At 37.5% G+C, this 18,951-nt stretch overlaps 1 non-coding gene across 1 annotated transcript; it reads right to left on the bottom strand.

Annotated features, from left to right (window-relative positions):
* Nucleotides 1–1,819: 1,819 nt before the first annotated feature.
* On the bottom strand, nucleotides 1,820–1,925 carry LOC112850615 (small nucleolar RNA U13). Its single transcript, XR_003222717.1, has one exon. It is a non-coding gene; the product is annotated as a small nucleolar RNA U13 (small nucleolar RNA).
* Between the last annotated feature and the right edge of the window lie 17,026 nt (nucleotides 1,926–18,951).

Genomic DNA, 18,951 nt, shown 5'->3' with positions numbered 1-18,951 from the left:
CTGGGTTTGCTGTTCTTTTGCATTGGTCTCTATATCTGTTTTTGTGCCAGTACCAGACTGTCTTGATGACTACAGCTTTGTAAATATAGCTTGAAGCCCAGAATTGTAATGCCTCCAGCTTTGCTTTGCTTTTTCAAGATTGCTTTGGCTATTTGGGGTCTTTTATGGTCCCTTTTTAGGATTGTTTGTTCTAGCTCTTTGAAAAATGCTGGTGGTATTTCGATAGGGATTGCATTAAATGTGTACATTGCTTTGGGGAGTATAGACATTTTAACAATATTTATTCTTTCAACCAATGAGCATGGAATCTTTTCCATTTCTTTGTGTCATCTTCAATTTAAAGTAAAAGGAAATTTTACTTTTAATGTAGTCTCTTATTATTTAGTCTCTTTGTATTCATCCTGTAGCTTGTATTATATATGTATCTGTAAATATATAAAGACTATATATCCTCTTGATTCTATTTCTGTTATATATGTATGTATATACTATATAACTAATAATAACCAATGTATTGATTCTGTTTCCATTATATGCATATATAGCAAATATTTGGGTCCCTGTGAACCAGTCAAATTGACCCATCACATCCTTCTTTCTAGTGTGGAGCTATTAAGAACTAAGGGGGGAAATAAGAGGGAAGAAAAATGAGGCTATTACAAACAAAAAGTAAATGGCAAACAAAAAAATAAAAAATGAAAAAATGAAGTTGATATGATGGCAGATATGATGGAAATATGAACAAAAGGTGTAACTTCACGATTCACAAAAGAGAAAACTCAAATGGCCAATAAGCATAATAACTGACACTCATTTCACTTTTAATGAGGAAAATGCAATAACAGAACATTTTATTGGATTCAGCAAACCTTGGGAAGTATGTGCAGTAGCAGAAACATTCCTATGCTGCTATTTGTACTATAACCTGTACATCAACTTCAGACATGTAAATAGTACTGTAAATTATGTTTGGGTGCAGCCATACATTGTAAGATTTTCAGAACAATTTCCCTAGAAAGAACGAGGCTAACACCCTAGGATCAGAGGATGCTAACTGGACATATATAGAGACCAGGACGGGTGCCTCATACTTAGAACAGTCTGTGGTCAGAGTGCCTTTCAGTAATATAAGTTTTACATTTTACTTTGTGGATCCTTAGTGCCTGCCACCAGTAGAGACTAATTTAGAGGTGCCACTGCGACAATGTAACCCTTCTGCTTTGACAAGATCACCCCCTGCCACGTCATGAGATTAAAAGTCACTTTAATAAGAAGCTACATTATTAAAATGACTCATTACCATCATAGTAGTCCTAAATACGGGTGAGAAACTTTTAGTGATATGACAGAGTCTTCTCATTGAAATATGAATAATTTAGAAATGTGTCAGACTTGGGAAAGTTGAAATGGAGTGCAAGAATAATGTTTTTAGAACTGTGAATAGAAACATTTTGGCATAGAAGTGTATAGGGAGGGGTGTATACAGGTATACTAAGTACCTCTTAGTACAAATGTAAAGAACGTTTTATCTTTTTCAGGCCACAGGGAATCATAATCTTTTTGAATATAAGCTGAGACAACAGAGCAGAAGAGATGAGATTTCCTGGCGTCCTAGGGACAGATAAGGACAAGGGAGGTATGACAAAAGTTTCTGCAAGCCTTCCTGACACTGCTGTGTCTCCACGTCCTACAGCAGACACCTTCAGAATTCCAGTTTTTCAAATTTTTGATGGTTATATTTTATCACGTTGTAGCATGGAAGCCAGAATTTACTTAATAGTATTTCTTGTTCACCAGTTTGTACTTTTTTTTTTTTTCACGTCAGACAGGTAATGGGGTGAGGTCACGTAACAAGGTTTAAGGGAGGCACATGTCACACAATGGCGTGAACACGCAATCATCATGCTTATGAACTACAAAAGGATCTGTACTATTTTCATTAGTACTTTCACTTCACTTTTTTCACACACACACACACACACACACACACACGCAAACGTACACACACAAGCTTTTGCTAAAACTAAAAGGGAGATGAAGGAATACAGCATTAATTGACACATTCAAGTCTGGAGATCAACCCTTATTTTAAATATAAATAAGCATTTTATAAGTACCAATTAAAATATTACACATCAAAATGTTCAATCCTATTTAATTGGTGTTAATTAGCTACCCATCGTATGAATGTAGAAACGGTGCCGTATCTTATTTGAATATTATTGTGACGTCTGCTCTTATTGGGTGAAATCTTGTCGGATTTAATTGGTAGATAGTGAATGAATCTTGATAGAGAATCCACCAGGGAATCATATGGGAATGATGCCTTACTGACACTGGCAGGGATTTGCTCCTCCCTGTGTTAGCTAATCCCTAGCTCCCTAGCGATAGAAATCAATTCAGCAGGGAGGTTGCCATTCAAATGCAAACTAACCAATCAAAGCCCTCCCCTCCAGCCCTCATCAGGATCCTACAGTCCAGGTCTGTGGTTCCCTGTCCTCACCTGGCCAAGACCAGGTACCATGCAACTCAGGTGAGCTGCTACAACCCAGTGCCCATAGAAAATATCAAACTAGCTAATTAAAACCTATTTAACCTACTTGTCTTTCCTTAATTCAGAAACCATGCCAAAGGCTCTTACTCACATTTTCTGCTTGTCTCTTCTTTCTCCTTACTGACCCTGGTACTTCCTCCTGTGGCCCTGCATGGTGTGGCATGCCTCCTATATGTGACTATAAATGTCATCCTTCACGACAGTCATTTCTGTATCTGCATGTCCTGCTATACCTGACTAATAAAAATCTTGATTACATTTTAAAATATAATCTTATATGCTTATACTTTAAATCAAATTCATTCATTCTTTTATTATTTAATTGATATTTATCAGGCACTTTGTTCTAGGTGCAAATATTATTATTTCTTTATTTTAAGTACTAAAACCCATCTATTGGTATTTCAAGTGACACTTTTCCTCCATTATCCCTGTGTTAGTCAGAGTTCTCCAGAGAAACAGAACCAATAGGACAGGTAGACAGATAGACATTTTTTTTTTTGATAGATATTATAGGAATTGGCTCACATGATTCGAGGCTGAGAAGGCTCCTGATTTGCCTTCTGTAAACTGGGATAACTGTTGTAGGTCCAGGTGTAGTTCCAGTCCAAATCTGAAGGCCTGAGAACCAGAGGAGACAGTACGTAAATCCCAGTCTGGATCTGAAGCCTCAAGAACCAGGAACACCAATGTCTGAGGACAGGAGAAGATAAGTGTCCCAGCCCATTTGTTTTTTCTCTACTTTTTTGTTCCATTATAGCCTTCAGTGGATTAGATAATGCCTGCCCACATTGAGGAGGGCATTTTTGTACTTAGTTTACCAATTCAAATGCTACTTTTTTCAAGAAACGCCCTTACAGACACACCCAGGAATAATGTTCTGGCAGGTATCTAGATATCCTTTAGCCCAGTCAAACTGACACATAAAATTAACTGCCACATCCTTAAGTACCTTCTTTTTTTAGCATCATTTAATTTACAAGGTTTTTCAAGACTTTGGAAATCATGTGGTGCCTGGGTACTCAGTCAGTTAAGTGTCAGACTCTGGATTTTGGTTCAAGTCATGATCTTGCAGTCATTCATGAGATTGAGCCACACAATGGGTTCTACACTGCCAGCATGGAGCCTGCTTGGGATTCTCTCTCTCCCTCTCTCTCTGCCCCTCCCCTACTTGCAGGCACACCCAGGTCATCCCTCTTCCTCAAAATAAATAAATTAACTTAAAAAAAAAAAGAAATTGTAATATACATATCAAAGAGAAACTGAGAGTGCAAAAGAAACAGAGAGGGGGAGAGAATAAAACATTCTTTCAAAGTGAATAGATTTATTAAATATTTTATTTTTGGTTTATATTTTGGTACATATTTTTGCACTTAGTTTCAACTCAGAAACAAAATGCTATAAGTCACTGAATTTTTTTTGCTGCTAAATGAATTTTGATGTTTGAATAAGATTCTGCATTTAGTATTATTTAAACAAAGTTTGGTTTTAACACACCATTTTATTTTATTTTATTTATAATGTATGATAAGGAAAAGTTCTAAATACACAGTCCATATGGTCCAGAAATCTGATCAAGAAAACATAATGTCTGGGGGTGCCTGGGTGACTCAGTCAGGTAAGCGTCCGACTTCCTAAGCATCCGACTTTAGCTCAGGTCATGATCTCACAGTTCGGACTCTGTGCTGAGAGCTCAGAATCTGGAACCTGCATTGGATTCTGTGTCTCCTTCTCTCTCTGCCCCTACCCCATTCAGGCTTTCTCTCTCTCTCTCTCTCTCTCTCTCTCTCTCAAAAATAAATAAACATTAAAAAATTTAAAAAAGAACATAATGTCCTTGTTAAACAACACCAAAATTAGTTTATGGTAAAGAAGCAAACACAGTAGGAGAGAATGTTCTTCAAAAGAGGGATTGATTTTTGCAGAAATTTTACAGTAGGATGAGGGACTTAAACAAAGGCCACACGTGAAGTCGATGATGAAGACGAAGACTTACAATTCCGCCAAAAGCAGAGCCCTTGAAAGTATGATGGAAATTAGAATCACATTAAACCACTTCCCCTCGAAGTGAGGTATTATCAGAAGTCAAGCATAAGATAAAAATATCTGTGGAGTCATGCATGAAGTCTAGTAGATAGAATTAGACTTTGCCTCTCAAAGTCATCTACTTGTCAAATTTTGGATTATTGGTCTGGTTGATCTCGAAATTTTGGAGACAGCCCTGGGAACTTCAAAATACATATCTATAGATGACGAACACAGAAGCTAGGGCAGCTAGGTGGCTCAGTTGGTTACTCATCTGACTCCTGGTTTTGGCTCAGGTCATGATTTCATGCTTTGTGAGTTTGAGCCCTGCGAGTTCACGCTCTGCGCTGACAGCACGGAACCTGCTTGGGATGCTCTCTCTCTCCTTGTCACTCTCTCCCTCCCGCATTCATGCTCTAAATAATAAATAAATTAATTAATATATAAAACAAACTTAAAAAAATATAGGAAGAACACAGCAGTAGATATAATACTTCAATGGACCACCAGCACCAAAAAGTTAAGGAAAGCATACTCATCATCCAATGAAGTGAATCAGCTTTGTGGACTGAAACTTGCAGTTTTTGGAACTGTGCCTTACAACTCAGTTGCACACACTCTAACAAGGCAAAGACACCGAGGGGTAGGCGTTCGGGAGGGACCTTGGCACCACTGTGGCCGGGCATATGTGTGCACTTGGCTATTGCCAAGAGAGTTTGCAGTTAGCCAACACTCGATAAAAGGAATTGAAGCAGCCTTGGCAGATCATGCTGGAAACCATCAGAGGCTGTGCCAACTCTGGAAGCGGAGGAAAAGTCTGCAACAATAATTAAGTAGGAGCACAGCTTTGCAATCCTTCCTAAACAAAGGGAGCTTGGAGAGAAATCACTCTTTTCGGAGTCCTAATTGAAGGCATGTTGTCTTTGCCCACCCACTCCATTCATCTGATCCCACAACCATGACTTTCACAACTGGCTTGTAAATGCTATTGCACACAACCCATTGTCTTTTTTCCACTGGGGAATAAAGTACCCATAGAGAGACCTTTTAGCAATTACAGACCTTGTTGATCTGTAGCACAAGTGAAGAATGAACCTAATAGCTTTAAAAGATGTGTCCTAAAATTAGTTCGCCACGGCCAGCCTTTCAATTCCTCCATTTTATACAGCCCGTATTAGCTCAGCTCATGTTGCAAAAATCTGGTGTCCATTTAGGATAGTGTGCATCCTCTGTTTCATTCTGAATCAAGCCAGGATGAAAATAAATTAAAAAAAAAAATCCCACTTCCTCATGTCTTCTGTGTTAAATTCCTTGCAAGATGTGTTAAATGACCCAGGTTGTAAAGCGACAATAAGGCTATGCGTTGCACGCAAGAAAAGTGTAGAAGAGAGGGTAAAAGAGTTGTATGCCTTCAGAAAGCACAGACTTGAGCTGCCACAAGCAGATTATGTCCTGAACTGGATCCACCTAATGTGTTAATGGTAAGATGCGAGCTGCCAAACTCTTAGGTAATCTGTCTAGAATTCGATGCTGCAGAATTGAGTTTTGTTATGCTCTCCACTAACAATCGGCTGTGTCAGTGTCCTGAGTCACTTCAATTCTCTGTTCTTTAATGTTTCCATCTAATGGGAGGACAACAAAAGCAGAGCTGGACTCATCCTTTTCTGCAACGAGTTTGGAAACGCAGTTTTTAGTAATGGAGGGATGATTACACAAATGATGATATGAGAATAATTCATTGGTTCATCCATGAGGAAACATTCACTTATGCAACAAACATTTAGTGAGCTCCTACTGTGTGCCATGCTCCATTTGGGGTTTTTGAGATACTGCAGTGAACAAAATGAGCTTTCTGGTGTTAGGAGTTTCAGATCCCACTATGGATGGTGGGAAGGGAAAGACAGCCAAACAAGTTAGGTTGCACATTCATACTATGTCAGTGGGGGATATGAGCTAATAGAAAAATTAAAAAAGGTAAGGAGATAGACTGACATAGAGAGATATGATACCATCTTGGTGACATAGGCTGTTCCTGACTTTGGTTCCCCACATAAAAAGAACGATTAACAACTACTCATGAACAGGACACCCCTGAGAGAATCTTAGAACGTGGGCACCCTCTGTACCAAAGAGGCCAAGATAGACTTATTAGAAGGGTAAATGAGGCAGCTAAACACTGATGGCATTACTCTTCCCCCAGGACAGTGAGGCACCATGCAGAGAGGTCTCCCCTGAACCCCTGGTTCCTCCCGTGGAAAAAGAGAGCCCATGGGGGACAACCAGCTCCCTCAGCCTTGTGGGCCACTTTGTGTGAGACTTATTCCGGTCTTGCCCACACAGGGAGCGTGTCTTCTGCCTCCACTTGTCCGGGAAGGCTGGTAAGAACACTGGAAGCTGTGCAGTTCAGCAATACTTGAGCTAAGAGGCAGGTAGGAAAACCTGAGTGCCTCAAGGGAAGCCAGCACCAGACATGAAGAGGTAGAGGCGATTAATCTACGTTGAAGGCTGAGGGTAGTTCCAAGCCAATCCTGAGAAGAAAGCTGCTTAATGAAAAGAAAACAAAACAAAAGCAAAACAAAACATAAAACAAAATTAGGAGGTGTCTGGAATGGCCTCTGTCCATCCCTCCCAGGCAAGTGAGCTGAAACACAGCTCCACCTCCTGGGACTCCCAGACCAGAGGAGCTGATGATAAAGCCTGGAAGATGACATCTAACTGAAAATGCTGGACCTGAGAGGAGACCAGGCAGAGCTGACTGTGCACAGAGCAAAGCCAGCACTGGGTATGGAGGGGTCCCTTGCTAAGCCCAGGCAGGGGGATTAATTTACAGCTGACACTGAGGGTAACTTCTGGCCCCGTGGCCGTTTCTCATCCCATCCAGGCAAAAGAACTGAGATAATAGCTTCACTTGCTGTGGAGATCTCCTGGCCCCATCGGACCAAAAGCGCTGGCAAGAACATTTAGAAGCTGCATAAGCCAGCAACACTTGAGCTGAGACATGGCAGGCAGAATTGACAGTATGCAAGAGCAAAGCCAGTGGCCCTGTTCAGCCAGGGCACTTGGGGGAGTGAGTTATCTTGGGTTAAGACAACAAAGACCTTTTCCTGGCTTTACAGCTTCTTCCCCTGCTACCCCTGGCCAGAAATACTAATCTGTAGACCCACTCATGGCTGAATTCAGCATTCAGGTTGCCCAACCAGGCTGCAGGTTGGTTCTGCCCAACCAGAATGCCCACAGCATTCTGTGCCCAATCACAGAACACATGTTCTGTGTTCTGGAACATAACCAGAACATATAGGAAGCTGCATTGCCCATCCAACAGCCCTGCTCAGAGTGGCACTTGAACTGAGAGCACCGCCATGGCTTTCGCCATCTCCAGAGGACAACCAGTGGCCTCACCTGACCAGCGAATTCAGTGTACACTCTTGCCTGGTTTGGGTCATACCTAACAATGAGTCATACCGACCCTGGATCCCATCCCGCTGCCTTGTCAGGGCAGGAAAGCTAATTCATAGCCTCACATGCTACCAGATTCAATACCCATTTCTAACTATCAAGTAAGCCTGACCAGAGAATATGGGCCACCAGGGAGCCCAGCCTTACTTGGGGAGGGAATGCAACCAGCAGTCCTGGCCAACTGTTCTCAGCCAGTGTGCAACTCACCCATCCCTGACCTCACAGTTCAAACAGTTGTCTCACCCCCAAATGGACCATAATGGTGAGCCGTACTTGCCCAAATGAATCACTAACAGACATAACTAGAAACCCAAACTGAGCTGCCCTGGCGATCCATCTCTGCCAAAGCAAATATTTAAAGTCCGGAAATGGAACCCAGTTACCCAACCCCATGTAACGAGTCAAGGATCACAAAACAACAACAACAACAACAACAACAACAACAACAACAACAACAACAAAACAGGTAGAATAACACCACCAAAGGAAACTCATAAAGCTCTAATAACTGATCCAAAAGAAATGCAGCTCTATCAACTGTCAGATAAATAATTAGTAATAATTCTTTAAATTTTTAAAAATGTTTATTTAATTTTGAGAAAGAGAGAGAGCGAGAGAGACAGAGAGAGAGAGAGAGACAGAGCACGAGTGGGAGAGGGTCAGAGAGAGAGGGAGACACAGAATCTGAAGCAGGTTCCGGGCTCTGAGCCGTCAGCACAGAGCCCTATGGCGGGGTTCAAGCTTATGAACCATGAGATCGCGACCTGAGCCAAAGTTGGACGCTTAACCGACTGAGTTAAGGAACCCCAATAATAATCCTTTTAAAGACGTTTAGTGAACTTTAAGAACACACAGATAGTCAACTAAGCAAAATTAGGAAAATAATTCATGAACCAAACAAGAAGTTTGACAAAGCAAATATAAACCATCAAATTTGAGTTGAAAAATACAGTAACTGACCTGAAGAACTTGAAAGTTTTCCCTAGCTTTATTGGAGTATTGTTAACACATAAAATTGCATTATAAAGTGTGCAACATGATAATTATATATGTAGATATATAAATACACATATGTGTATATAAAAATACACACACACACACACACACACACACACACACACAATAAAAGGATTCCCACCAAGTTAATACATCCATCCACTCACACTTTTAACTTTAAATGTTAATGCTTTTGATTAAGTACTAAGAAATCTCTGTAGGCTCCTCACCTATGATACCATAATATTTTAAAACTTTGGGTTCTTACCACTTTTTCTAAATGTTTCATTTATTTTTGAGAGAGAGCACATGTAGGGGAGGGTCAGAGAGACAGGAGACAGATGATCCAAAGCAGACTCCACACTGACAGCAATGAGCCCTTGTGGGGCTTGAACTCATGAACCTGTAGATCATAACCTGAGCCTAAGGTGGATGATCAACCAACTGAGCCACCCGGGTGCTCCTTTACCACTCTTAATGGTGATTTAATAATATTAACTTATCAACTTTCACTTAAACCCTGATTTTTTTTTCTCTTTAACTCTATTCTCATGAATTACCTCTCAAAAAAAAAAAAAAAATCCCGATATACTACCTTTGGGAAATACAACTCTATCAATATTGGGGGAGTTAAACTAAAATAATTTTAGCAAATAGCACACTGAAAGGTCATGAATGTTTCAAAAGAAAATTAAGTAGTACGCAGATCTGATGGCCCACATAAGCCCAGGCAAGAATTACTTTTGAAATAAATTGTTTTTATTAAGTCTATTTAATGTTCAATAACATTGAACAAATGCTTTGTGCTTCAGTTTCTCATTTACAGAAAAGGGGTGCGTTGGTAACACACAGAATTTCAAATAGAGGCTAAATTTTTCTCATACATAGTAAAAATAAGGTGATAATACACCTGACTTAATGATTTAACAATATTGGTGGATATATCCACCAAGATAAAACTCCTTCACCTTTTAGTTTGAAACAGTAGCAAAATCAATGCACAAATAAAAATATACACTCTTGAGATTTTGTTTTCATGAAAGGAAATAAGGTTGGACTGTGGCATTCACTTGGATACTTTATTGGGACTTTTACTTTCCTGTCATAACTTCTGCATTTGGGAATGCTATGGCAATTTTGTATTGTTACAATTTTTCAAAGAAAAGATACATTGGCTTCTAGAGTAAAGATACGTATAGCTTTTTTTTTTTTTTTTCTTTTCTAAATCGGCTTAGAAAAAAAAAATGTTTTTTTCATGACGCTTAACAGAAAGGCAGAAACTTGGGAGTCCCAGTACCGGCTGTTCAGAAATACCTCCTGGAGAAAAAAATTCAAAAGCAAGCTACAGAGACTGAACCACTTCTTAAGAAGCTACTGCCTGTGGTAGCGTAAGATGCTCATCATTATGTCTCTTCTGCTGGCAGTTCTCCAGCTGCGTTAAAGAAGGCTATTGCCTTAACCTTGACTTTAAATGCACAAGTCCTGACAACCGCTGAGACATCAGCCCAGTGCGGTGATTAGAAGGCAGAGATGATCTGTATTATCCTTGTCTCGCTCTTGTGTTATTTAGTGCTTAGCAAATTGATCTTCAGTTAACACAATAACAAGGAAGGTTGGGTTCTAATTAGAGTGTGTTAACTTTAGAGATGATAATACATGAAGGGTCAAGAAAAATTTCCTTGCATTATAAGTCATTCATCGATATCTGTAGTACTGGGGAGATTATTAAGTTAGAAAAATTAATCTTTATGATTCTAAACTAATTTATCCAACACGTTACCATAGACTTTAATAAAATGGTAACAGAATTTTTATTATTAAAAGTCTGTTGACATATATTTTTAGAATTAAATTCACACAAGTAAATAATCTGTACCGATTTCAGATAGATAGGAGTATCCCAGAAAAGTGGGCAAATCTTTAGGATAGGTTTTTGGATAATTATTTCAGTGAGACAGAAGTACAGGTGAGCCATCTACTGTCCCAACTGCCCGTAGACAGTCACCTGGTCTAGAGAAATCTAGTGGGAATGCAGAGATCTCCCTTATATTTATGATTATACAGTGAATGAATACAACAAATGGTAAGTAATGTTTCAACGTAACAATGTAAATTGTGTTCGCTCCATATTTGATCAAACTTATTGTGGAATGGGGAAATAGATATACCTTTCTTCTACACCTCATAAGGATTCTCATTGCCCTTCAGATCAAGTTCAAATCCTATTCACTGCACATGTTCTCTTTCACAGAAGTATAACCTTACTTCACCTCCCGTTACTTTTGAAAGCTTTTCTTCCTCTTACACAGGAGTCTGTTTCTTACTCTCACCCCAATATACAATATGTTTTTCTCATCTCTAGCTTCTCTTGAGGTTTTCTGTTTGTTCTCCTGATGGTCTGCATTTTGCTTTTTCTAAGCTGACCACTCCTTGAAGTTCAGGTAAATCCAACTCTGTGATGAAACGGATTTGGATGGTTGTAACAAATAGTATCCTTTCCATCCTAATGACTATCCAGAACATGTACGTTTGAACTGAGCATTGGGAAATAGCCTTCTTAGCTTTTGCTTTCACATCTACTTATCATCATACGTTTTCTTATATATCTTCTTATTTTAGATGTAAATCTGTTTTTGCTGCAACATTATTGATTCAATACTCAAATACTGCATTTCTACTAACTCAAATATGAACAGAGGTAAGAATTTGCTACCTTCTTATTCTATACTCCTGAGAGAATAACACAAACCTAGACATATATCATACTCTTAATAAAATGATTGTTGAACGAAACTGAACATAAAAATAAAACACCAGTTTTTTAATTTTTTTTCATTTTTTATTATTTTTTTAATATAATTTATTTTCAAGTTGGCTAACATACAGTGTATACAGTGTGCTCTTGGTCTTGGGGGTAGATTCCTGTGATTTATCACTTAAATAAAACACCCAGTGCTCCCACCAAGTGCCCTCCTCAATGCCCATCACCCATTTTCCCTCTCCCCCACCCCTACCTCAATCCTCAGTTTGTTCTCTGTATTTAAGAGTCTCTTATGGTTTGCCTCCCTCCCTCTCTGTTTGTAACTATTTTTCCCCTTCCCTTCCCCCATGGTCTTCTATTAAGTGTCTCAAGTTCCACATCTCTCTCTCTCTCTCTCTCTCTCTCTCTCTCTCTCTATCATCTATCATCCATCTATAATCTATGTCTACCTATTGTGTATCTATATTTGAGTAAAATTTTTATTGTCCTCTAGAATTGTTTCTTGTTTGTGAAAATAGTAGTCATTTTATGGAATTATTTCAGTAAATTTACATGATTTTTCTATGCTATTTATGTAGATTTTGCTTTAAACAAGTTAAATATTCTGAGAAAATCTCTAAATTCTACTCTATGTAATATTTAAGTGATACCTACTTTAAGGAAATGAAATAATATAAAAGCCATGTCAAAGTACAGAGTTTAAACCTTTCTATTTTACATCACCAGTTTCAATTCCGTAAATGCCCTGTTGGTTATTAACTTGCCTCTCCTACAGCAGTAACTCACCCAGGAAAGAAATTCATTTTGCCCAGCAGCAAATGATAATATTAAAAAGAACCTTGAACACTCATGTCACAGCATTTCACTTGGCAATATATGCCAACCGCTTCATATGTATTGACCCTAACACTTGCACAGTCTCAGAAGAGAATATTTCTCTTTATAAGAGGAAAACTGCAGCTCTTAGAACTTAAAAACACCTTGGCTAATAGGTGATAGAGAACTTGATGGATGCCTTTCTCATTGTAGTAAACTGCCTCCTGCAGGTCATTCTGTTTTTTCTCCCCCAGGTTTTTATTTAAATTCCAGTGAGCTAACATACAGTGTAATGTTAGTTTCAGGTGTAGAATTTAGTGATTCATCACTTCCATACAACACCCGGTGCCCATTACAACTGCCCTCCTTAATCCCCATCACCTATTTAATCTGCCCTCCTGCCCACCTCCCCTCCAGTAACCCTTAGTTTGCTCTCTATAGGTGAGAGTCTGTTTCTTGGTTTGCTTCTCTTTTTTCTTCTCTATGTTCATTTGTTTTGTTTCTTAACTCTCACATATGAGTGAAATATAAGGTCTTTTCATTTTCATCCATAGCACTGACAACTGAAATTAATTTTCTTATAATAAGAAAGCAAGAATTGCCATTGTATTTTCCTAAAGAGAGAAAGAAGAGAATAGAATAAGAGACACTGATATGATCTATAAACATTAAAGAAAAAGAGAAAATTCACTAGTAAGACATAACATGGTATGATTTTTACCAATATGTTGCACGTGCAGTGTTTAGGGATAACAAATATATCCTGTTTGGAAAGCAATCTTTCAAAGCAAATCTTTTCTTTCAAATAGACACTTACATTTCATTCTGCATAAGAGGTACATGTAGCCTGATTTAAAATGAAAGCATTTTAAAGATGCTTTAAAATGAAAATGCTGCGTGTGTATTTTCTATATTATCAGGTATAAAGCATTTCCTAATACAGAATGTAATGTGAGACAGAAAGGAATGTGTTGAGTAAAAGGTCTAGGATGCCAGTATTAGATTAAATTCTAGATTTAAAATCTCAAGTATTATTAGTATTCTCGTCCCTGTTATGGAGAAAATAAATTTATTGAACCTAATTTGTTTTAGAATTCAATGAGTGCAATAATGTACTTTTTTACAGAGAAATAAGGATAAAAGAATCTGGCAGTATTAGTTAATTTATACTGATTTAGAAGTAGTTGCCTCAATATTATGGGGAAATCTTAATAAAATTGATCAATTTAGTTCTCATAGTTTCAAAATCAGGTCATACTCTAATTTATTGAATTGTAAGATAATGTGTACTTATTTTTAAATCTGAAACAAACTTATCTATTACGTTGCAGCTTACAACATTTATTTTATAAGCAAGGAAATAATACATCACATCAAAGCTGTCATCTTTGTAAAAGCAACCTCATGTATCATCAAAAATTTGTGTAATTCTTGTAGACATTACAAAAGTGAGAAGTCTCCTGACTGTCAATCATAATCAACATAGTGCGTGTGTTTTATCGATTACACATCATTTAGTATTCTTTGATTTGGCAAATATTTATCAAGCATCTGCTATATACAGCTTTAGGTGCAATTCTAGGACCTTTGCACATGAAATAAATAAAAAAATAATAATAAAAGTTGAAATGTGAAATTAACTCTCAAATAAATTACAACGTAATGGTGGGACAGTTATTAATAGAAGAATAATATAGGTAAATTTATAATTGGAACTGGCAAATACTATAAAGAAAGATGCACGATCTTATGAGAGTAATAAATAGGGGAATTGCCATCAGCTGGAAAGTCTGAGAAGGCTTTGGGTAAAAGAGTAGACACTAATGAGCTAAGATAATGGGGTGGTGGGTGTAAGTGGTCTGGGAAGCCACGTCATGGATAAGATTACATATGAGAAGTAGATATGGAGACAGAGACAGAGAGTTGTTAAACTCCAATTTGAATGGCCCAGTTGATTGAAAACAACAAAAACAAAAACTGCGGAATTGTGTCCAGTGTTAGTCAGAATTCTAGAAGAGGGTTTTCATTGACACAAAGGAAAAGAATTTTTAGAAGAACAAAATTAAGAACTGTTTTGAATTCTACCGAGAGGTAAAACAAGATAAAGACCAACACATTCCATGAGTTTAACAACAGAGAGCTTAGTGGACACTTTAGCAAGGTCTGGTTGGAAGGCTGTGGGCAGAAGCCAAAGTTGAATGTTCAGATCAAGGAGTGGAGACAGGTTTTCTAAGAGGGTAGAGGTGGATATGGAGAGAAAAGAGTGGATGTCATTGGTATTTAGGATGCAAAACTGACCTGAGTTTATGATTTATGTATATGGAAAGAAAAGGAAAATCCAGAATGAATCATGAGTATTAAGTTTCTGCCTTACAGAAAGTGATATTTACTGAATATCTGAATTTACTGAGGAAACAATGGAAAAAGACAGAACTGCGTTTTTATTCTTTGTTTGCTTATTTTGTGGTAGGATGGAATTTGTGAAATTATAACTTGCATTTTGGGCCTGTTGCACCTGGAATGACTTGAAGTTACTCAACACAGTGACTTGAATAAGCTGGGGGATAGCCTGATCTGAAATTTGGAAGGGTGAATAGACAGGGGGTGGTAGGTGGCAGAAATGTAGCATAATGGGAGGCATTTTGTTTTAAGATAATGGGAAGGACTCATTTCAGGAGAAGGTAAATATCCAAAAGAAAAAAACAAGACAGTTGATGGCTGAGAAGGTAGGATCTGGTGAGAGCCAAGTCACAAGTACAAGGGGTGGCCTTAGGTCAGAGAAAGAATAGATTTTCCGTCACACTAAGAGAGCATGGGGATGAAGGATGACAGACATCCTAGGAATGTTTAATTACAGGAAAATGAGAGGATTTTCTTCTGATGGCTTCTATGTGCTTTGGTGCAGGACGCAAGTCTATATGCTGACATGGAATCAGAGAGGGCACTTGGGAGCTTCGGAGAAAAACTACAGTCCTTTACTAGAACCTTTATTTTAAAGAACATGATAGATAATTATTAAACAACAAGAGAAAAAAGTAAATGTTTAGAAGAGAGGTGGATTCATTATTTGGTGAGTGAACAGTATGGAAGATGGACAATGAGAAGTAGATTGGCTTTCATAGGAGGGGAAGAAACATTTTTGGGTAGGCTATAGAATGAACATATATGTTGTTATTGGGGTAATGGATTAAAGTGCTAGATTAAGGCTGGCCTGAGTGGACTAGTGGCTCATTTTAAAGAAGAGAAAAGAGACAGTTTGGACGAGACCTCTCTACAATAGACTTAAAAGTATTTTGATTAGTTGTGATAGTTATATCAAGCCATCTTGGAGTCTTGAACATAGAAGCTTGTTACAAAAGCTGGGTCCTATGAAAATTAGTCTAGCAGAAGTTTGAAGACTCAGTTGGATGTGAAGAATGGAATGATTTAAAAAGGACACAAGGAAGCTTTTTGGAGTTATTGATGTGTTCAAAAAATTCTAAACCAATCCTGAAAAAGAAAAGCAAAGCTGGAGGCATCATGATTCTGGACTTTAAGCTATTTTATGAAGCTATAGTCATCAAGACAGTATGGTACTGGCACAAATATAGACACATAGATTAATGAAACAGAATAGAAAACCAAGAAATGGACCCACAACTAGTGATCAACTAATCTTCAACAATGCAGGAAAAAATACCCAATGGAAAAAAAGACAGTCTCTTCACCTAATGGTGTTGGGAACACTGGACAGTAATGTGCAAAAGAATGAAACTGAACCAGTTTATTACACAATACACAAAAGTAAATTCAAAATGAATTTGAATGTGAGATAAGAAACCATAAAAATCCTAGAGGACATAAATAAACATTACAAAATAAAAAAAAAAAAAAAAAAAAGGAAGCACCTGGGTGGCTCAGTCGGTTAAGGTCTGACTTCGGCACAGGTCATGATCTCATGGTTTGTGGGTTTGAGCCCTGCATTGAGTTCTGTGCAGCTTGGAGCCTGCTTTGGATTCTGAGTCTCCCCTTCTCTTTGCCCCTCCCTCCTGCTTGCACTCTGTTTCTGTCTTTCTCAAAAAATAAATAAACATTAATTTTTTTTTTCCTAATCCTAGAGGAGACACAGGTAAAAACCTTTTTGACCTCAGCTGCAGCAACTTCTTACTAGACACGTTTCCATAGTCAAGGGAAACAAAAGCAAAATGAACTGTTGAGACTTCATCAAGATAAAAAGCTTTTGTTCAATGAGGGAATCAATCAACAAAACTAAAAGGCAGAATGGGAGAAGATATTTGCATATGACATACCTGATAAAGGGCTAGTATCCAAAATTTATAAAGAACTTATCAAATTGAACATCCAAAAGGTAAATAACCCAGTTAAGAAATAGGCAGAAGATATGAACATACATTTTCCCAAAAGAGACATCCAGGTGGCTAACAAACACATGAAAAGATGCTCAACATCACTCATCATCATGGAAAGATGAATCAAAACCACAATGAGATACCACCTCACACCTGTCAGAATGGCTAAAATTAACAACATAGGAAACAACAGAGGTTGGTGAGGATGTGGAGAAAGGGGACTCTTCTTACACTGTTGGTAGGAATATAAACTGGTACAGCCAGGTTACATTATTCTAGAAAACAGTGTGGAGTTTCCTCAAAAAGTTAAAAATAGAACTATCCCACAACCCGGCAATTGCACTACTAGATATTTACCCAAAAGAAACAAAAATACTGACTTGAAGGGGCATATGAACCTCCGTGTTTATAGCAACATTACCAACAACACTCAAACTATGGAAAGAGCCAAAATGTCCATCGACTGATGAATGGATAATACATACATATATATGTATATGTATAATGGAATATTACTCAGCTGTCAAAAAGAATGAAATCTTTCCATTTGCAAACGGTGTGGATGGAGCTAGAGAATATCATGCTAAGCAGAGTAAGACAGTCAGAAAAAGACAAATGCCATAATATTTAACTCATGTGGAATAATTTAAGAAACAAAACAGGTGAACATAGTGGAAGGGGGAAAAATGAGAAAGAGAGGGAAGCAAACCAGAAGAAACTCTTAATTATAGAGAACAAACTGAGGGTTAATGGAGGGAAGTGAGTGGGGGATTAGCTAAATGGGGGTGGTATTAAGAAAGGCACTTGCTGTGATGAGCACTGGGCATTGTATATAAGAGATGAATCACTAAATTCTACACCTGATATCAATATTATCCTATATGTTAACTAACTAGAATTCAAATAAAAGCTTGAAAAGACAAAAAGCATTGGTTGTGGTGATATGTTCACAGATGTGTTTATATGCCAAAACTTGTTAACTTGTTCACTTTAATACATGCAATTTATTGCATGTACTGTATGTCAAATATACTACGATAAAGCTGTTAAAATAAAAACATATTTTTATAAAATAATGTTGGAAATAATTTTGTTATATGTATTAACTGGTATTTCTCAAAATTCACTAAAAGAACAATATTTATTAACAATGAGACTTTGAAAAGCATGAGATAGGGAATATGAAAAGATTTTTTAATTTTAAAAAAAAGTACTACATCAGTTGTTAGAAAGATGAAAACAATTGGAATTTTCATTGATTAATCTTTAACCATGAAATGAAGTTATAATACTGTGTCCCTAACGAAATGGATTTCAGGTCAAGTGACATTGGCTGTTTTCAGCCAATTAGATATTGTGCAAAGCCAGAAGACCCACCCTCCACATTTCATTTATATTTTTCCTTCTTACCCGTTCTCTCTCTCTTTTTCTCTTCCTTTCATCTTTCCTTTGTTCCTTCTTTCCTTCCTCCCTTCCTCCCTCCCTTCCTTCTTTCTTTCTTTCTTTCTTTCTTTCTTTCTTTCTTTCTTTCTTTCTTTCTTTCTCTTTCTTTCTTTCTCTCTTCCAAAAATCCATTGGTACTTTCTCCAGTGCTCTCTAAATATCTGACAAATGCTTTGGAACTTATTTCTTTATTAAATTTAGTGTGAAATAGTTAAGATAGCCAAAAGAACCCTAGCTTTTGATATATATATATATATATATATATATATATATATATATATATGCCAATATACCAAATATACCAATGCCAATATCTTCATCAATATTTGTTTTCTGAATTTTCCTAAAAGATTCCAATTTTAATTTATAAGTGAATCATAGTTTCCATCCCTAACATCTAAACTAGACAACAATTGTTTTTCAATCACTAGTATTTCTAGTCTGAATTAACTCTTGCAGATCCTTGCTATGCATTTTAGAAAATGTAAAGTACCTAAAAACACAGGCAGATGCAGAGATGTGGAGGAATTTTCTGTCAACAACAGCACTGC

The sequence above is a fragment of the Puma concolor genome, chromosome C2 (genome assembly GCF_028749965.1).
Source record: "Puma concolor isolate L17-30 chromosome C2, mPumCon1.1.hap2, whole genome shotgun sequence".
Lineage (NCBI taxonomy): Eukaryota > Metazoa > Chordata > Mammalia > Carnivora > Felidae > Puma > Puma concolor.
Note: the sequence above shows the minus strand (reverse complement) of the source record. Positions and strands in the feature narration are given on the sequence as shown.